Source organism: Diadema setosum, chromosome 16, assembly GCF_964275005.1.
Source record: "Diadema setosum chromosome 16, eeDiaSeto1, whole genome shotgun sequence".
Classification (NCBI taxonomy): Eukaryota; Metazoa; Echinodermata; class Echinoidea; order Diadematoida; family Diadematidae; genus Diadema; species Diadema setosum.
This window is the reverse complement of record NC_092700.1, coordinates 33,920,619-33,926,999: the sequence shown is the minus strand read 5'-3', so window position 1 is coordinate 33,926,999 and position 6,381 is coordinate 33,920,619.

The following is a 6,381-nucleotide window of genomic DNA, read 5'->3' as shown; positions in this document are numbered from 1 at the left end:
GGTAAAGTTCCCTCCTGCTTAGGCGCTACGCGATTTCACGTCTGTACGATACGACTGTTCCATAGCTAGCGCAGACAATCGTCCTACAGTCACTAGCAATCGATCATCGATCAGTCGATTCGCCAGTGCTATTATGAAAATTCGTGACCGCCGCGCGCGACCGGATCACACTGCAGACGACAAAGCCACTCGGAAATCGATCTGAATAATTACTGCTTTCATTTTTCGCTTCCAATGAGCTGATACTCACAGCAAACCAAAGGAGGTCTGATTAAATCATTATTTATGACCACGCACGGAGGGTTGCAAATTACTCAGAACTAGAACTCCATTATGATGGCATAATGAACAGTCTTCGTCTTCTTTTACTTTAAACTACCATGCTGACGCTCCCTATGCAAACATAGATAGAGAGATAGATAGATAGATTCAGATTGATAGATATAGATAGATAAATGAATAGATGAATAGATAGATAGCTAGATAGATAGATGATTAGATAAATAAAATTTAGATAGATAGATAGATAGATAGATAGATAGATAGATATATATATATAAATAGATATAGATAGATATATAGATAGATAATTAGATAGATAGATAGATAGATAGATAGATAGATAGATACTATTGTATCTATCTATAGTATCCATAGTATAATATAGTATCTATAGTATCTATCTATAGTATTTATCTATCTATCTATCTCATTATCTATATATGGATAATTAGATAGATAAATAGATAGATAGATAGATAGATAGATAGATATAGATATAGATAGATAAATGAATAGATGGATAGATAGATAGATATATAGGTAGATAGATATAATATGCATGTATTATTTTAGATATGTACATACGATATTTGTTTTTCCAGGATCGCCTTCGCGATCTTAACAATCAGGCCTATATATCCGTCATAAATCTCTCCTCAAAGTAATGTGCAGTTTAATGTTAACGATCGCCCAATCACTGTACAGGCATGCTAACCTGGCAACATTAAACTGCACATTGCTTCAATATGAGACCATTCTGAATCAAATTATTTTCACACAACAATAGATATATAATGTACTCTTAAACGAATCCCACAAGGATTGGAACAATCATCCCCCAACATTCCCACTGATTCCCACTGATAAGCTACTAGCCATCCCCTTTAAATTAAAGAACAAAGAACTAAATAAGAAATGAAAAACAAAGAAATGCATAAGGAAATAATATAAACGATGGAATCGTATGCATACATTAATCATGCTATGTTTACATTAGTAGAGCTTGTTTATCATGGTCTTTTTTTTTTTCATCATTCAAGTTTGCTTTGGACCATTCCATGACGAGATCTGTTATCAAAAAGTGTCAAAACATTACATTACCCGCCTACATAACGTGTAGGGCCTACTTAATGAGTGATATGTATATTTATATCCATTTATTACTAATTAACTCATTGAGCAAAAAAATAAGAAAACAGAAAGACAATTTAAATGTCGGAACTATTGACATAATTAATCATACACTACAACAGCTATATAACGATGCTTGTGGACGAGCTACACGAGTTCATTATCAAATTTAACCACCTCTTCATTTGCCACGTTCACGTTGTGGGATAATTTTCACACATGACTAGAGTATAGGCTCATTTTTTTTTTCTTGTGATCCTAAACGCTTGTTTCGATTAGCGTGGTGCTATTGTTTCGTACAATTTCTCACGTCGGTCATTCGCATTAAGCGCTGTCATTATGATCTCACGTCAACCTCGGCATATCATTACCCCCCCCCCCCCCCCTCCTTTCTCTAAAAGACAGGAATCGAAACGCCCGCCACGCGGGAAGTCGTAACAACTGCAATTCTAAACTTTACGCCCCTAGGGATACCAATGATTACGGGCTCTTTACAGTTATAGGGTTGCCCATATTGCCCATAAGATAATTTCGGCATATAGTCCTGGTATATCGAGGTTTGAATTTTCTTCAATTCGTCTCCCTCTACAAATAAAATTTGTAAGATCGCAACTGATGATCTGTTCTTTAACAAACATGTCGCAAAATAAGAACCACGGGACTCGAACCTGTCAGCTACTGCTTTTCCTTTTTTTTTTCCCCCGACATGTTTGTTAAATTTTGTTACAAATCAGCAGTTGCGATCTTACAGATTTCATTTGTAGAGGGAGACAAATTGAGGAAAACTCACACCTCAACCATCACCCCTCTCTCTCCCCTCGTATATCTTTATACGATGTATAGTTAAAGAAATATGTGTACCATTATCATTGCAGAAAAAAAACAAACACCTTCGTATTATTTGCAATGAATCATGGATGTGGCAAAATGATTCCCCCCATGAAAATACCATTTTAAAGAGTAATGATTTGTTTTGATGTACCTATGGGACAATATTCAAATGTACTTATTCTCCCCCCCCCCTCTCGTGTTTGATTCCATGTTCGTTAAAAATAAATCGTTCGTTCATGAATTACTCGCCAATCCAATATATTCCATTTGCCATTGACCATGTTGACTAGGACCGTTTATATACCAAGCCATCCCCTCTTCTCTCGATAACATAAAAGAATCGTTTAAAGTTTTAATACCTATACCTCTGAACATTTTTTTTTCTTCTTTTCATTATAAATTCATATATAGCAGAAGTCTTTCATCCTTTTAATTCTCAAACTTCCCGTTAAAATATTTTATTTATATCAAAACACAATCTCCTCTCTAAACCTGGGTGAGATCTTGTGCCTCGCGTGATAATGACATTTCATATCATCTTTTTTTGCCACCCCCCCCCCCCTTTTTACAGTCTCTACATGTTAGTCCTTCCATGTTTATCCTCTTCTATAACAGAGCCGCTCGTCTCTCTGTGTTATTTCTTTCTTCTTTTTGGGGGTCTTTTTAGGTAATCTGCCTTAGTTTTGTCAATTCAGCAAGTGCTTCTTGTTCATGACAGGTCTCTGCAAATTACCAGTCCTGCTTTTCAGCAGTCCTCGCCACTGCCGACATTTTTTTGATACCTTCGTAAAAGTCACAGCATATTATGCTTGTACTCATAGCACTTAACACACTGTCGATGAAAAGTTATAGATTGATAACATGGCATAGTGCGTTATAATCACGAATGACGTCATGGTATGGCATCCTTTTCTCCATCGGCATTTTGTTTTTAACACCATTAGCATCATAGCAATGATATTATGTTTGATAAATCACTCAACAAAATTTCATTTCTGATTTCACAAATGTAATTATACGATTATCAATACCATATCATTATGATGATGATTAGGCTGAGAAGTGTATGAGAAAGTGACTATAAAAATAGCAGTAAAAAGTATGACGATAATGACAGCAATAATAGCAGCAGTAAGAGTATCGTAAATGAAAAATGTAAACTAGCTTCGATAATCAAGACACTTTTATACCACGTAGAATCATTCAAGCACTTTGACACGTAGTGTTTTCTGGTCTTTATGGAGGCAATGTTTAGAACATTGTACTTTTGTTTATTTCATTTCAAACAAATGACTTCACAAAGGAATCTGCCACAGCAAAACACAGTCAATGTCATAAATAAGCAAATTTCTCTACATTGCAGAAGTCCATACTTCGACACATCAAAGCCATCATCACAATATCATTATACAGCGAAAGTTGCGGAACAACTGTCAGCTTCTCCAGGAATGTAACGATACTTCTTCCACACTGTAACCAGCATGACTTACACTTTACTGTCTACCTGCACTGCATCAGTATTTTGTATTAAGTCTATATAAATATGCCAGCATAGATTGCATATTATGATAAGCAGCCATCAATTTCAATAATACAGCTAGTCACATGGTAGTGAATCAAGTTTGGTTTTGGGTCATCTCTATCTGTATAAGTAATAGCGGCAGGCAAATGCGCACAACTGTTGAAAATAAAATTCCAAAAGATGAAAAAAAAAAAAAATCCTTCACATTCAAAACACAGCTGGAATATCTAAACCCTCTGGTAGAATTTTGTCGTTTTTATTTTATTCTTTAACAGAGCATTAGAATGAGCAAATTTCGAAACCATGCACAGATACACCCTTTATAAACATTGTGGAATGGAAGTCCAACTCAAGATTTCAAGATACTTAACAAGTGTGAAATGTGCTATATAAAAAAACAGCTATTAATTATTACCAGTCATAAATGCCTGCTGAACTCTACTATCTAAAGAAAAATGTGAAAATAAAGTGGTTATTTACGACAATTTTAACCACAATCACCCATCAGTGGCCTATTGAAACTCACAGAAAGAGCGCTGCTAAGTATTTTGCTTTCCTGAGCAAAAAAAGGGGAAAATGCTATAAATGACCTGCCCCATGGAATACTAGTCGACAGTGCAAGAGTAGACATGGACATGTGGGAATAGCAGGATCAATTCTGGTTGAAAAAAGTCAGGACACGGAATGGAATTTGACCTGAATACATTTTCAGTCCTACCAACTGTCGGGATGCAGCCTTTTGGATTCTGATTCCTCAACATCCCGACAATGGCACTTACTACCTTATGATAGCAATCCTCAAATCTTGCCTTAACATTCAAGTAGGAAAAGGAGTTACTCTCAAAAATAGAATGTCATTTCTTTTTAGACAAAATATCCCCTTATTCTGCTACCTTCCTTCCAATACAAACAGACACTGCATTAAAAAAAATCAAGCCCAAATTCATTCACATATATGTTTGAGATCAATGCCAAAACTTACACACCATTTCATGTATTACACAGTTGCTGGTTATGAGACAAAATACTCTACAGGAAAAGACAAAAATCCCTAGATTTTTGAACACTCTTTACAGCCTTCCCATACTGCATCATCTAAGATTTGACTCCACAAATATCAGATATGAACATTCATCACACAGCTAGCCAAATGGAATTTGTCAATAACATTGTAAAATCAAAATTTCAAGACTGGCATTAGCAGATAATGGCACACACTTTAAGCAGTACATGGAACTATGTCACAGAAACTTGTCAATAAATTAAGTACCTTTTTTTTTTTCTTGCTTCAAAGTAGAACCAGCTACCAAGAGGTTACCAAGAGGCTTATGTAAAAACATACACACATTTCCACCTGCCCTCTAATATATGCAGTATACGTGGCACACAAATTAGCAATGTACAGTGAACTACCTCTGCTAGTTTCTGAAAAACAAGGAATGTTCACATGCATTTTAATTTCACGAGAGCCAAGATTTGCAAAATCAAAATGCATGTGAAAGTTCTTATATGCATTAAATATTAGAGGCAACTCACGAAAATTTCATACCGCAAAAAAGGGCTGTTGGCTCCAATGCGCAAAAATTTCATGCCATGAAAATATTGTGTTTTACAGTCCAAGCCAATGGCTTACAATAGATGCATTGTAACAAAACACATACACACAAAAAAAAAAAACAAGAAAAAAAAAAAACAACACATACAGTGCATTCCCGTTATAACGAACACGGTTATAACAAAATTCTCATCACAGCGAAGTAAATATTCAGGTCTCAAAATTACCATCCAATTACTGTTTGGCTATAACAAAATTTTGATAAACCGCCTCTCACAAAATTTTGTTATAACTGGAGTGCTCTGTACTACATGTATACCTTGAGCTCTTTATCAAATACCAATGCAAAATGATATCTAGAGCAAAGAACTGTAAAAAAAAAGAATAAATCAAAAAGGCATATCCACTCTTATTCAATCACGTCAGCATGTCACAACATTTCACGCTGACTTATAGAACTGTATGATGAATCTTGGCAATAAAACCCACTGTCATCCTCCACTAATTTGTGATAACGGTGACACTGCAATGTTTGGTTCTATTCCAGAACTGATGCATTAAAACAAAATACAATAATGCTCTCTCACAACATTCTAGGAGATTTCAGTGTGTACAAGGGACATGTCCTACCCACCTAAATAAATAAGTAAATGAAGTTATAAATAGCACAGCATTTCTAGAGCCCATTTTGCTACCTTAATCTGCCAAAATGACAACACAGATAATACAAAGTAAATAATGGTTTCAATCACATGTCATCAACAAATTTTCATTGTTTTGTTTTGACTTTACTTTCTATCACTATTTTTTTTTTCTGTTATGGCTGCATTTCTGCACTGCCATGATTCATCTCATATGCCAGTCCTTTTCATTTTAATTTTGACATGCATAGCACACACTGATGTAATTTTTAAAATACAGCAAATTTGTAAAAGCTAGATGCAACACAGTCATAAAGATAAATAGAGAAAATGTTCAAACAAATATCAAAACATTCTGAGAGGGAACAGTTGAATGTTTGATGCACTTCGAGGACACAACGATAAAGTGATGGAATAGC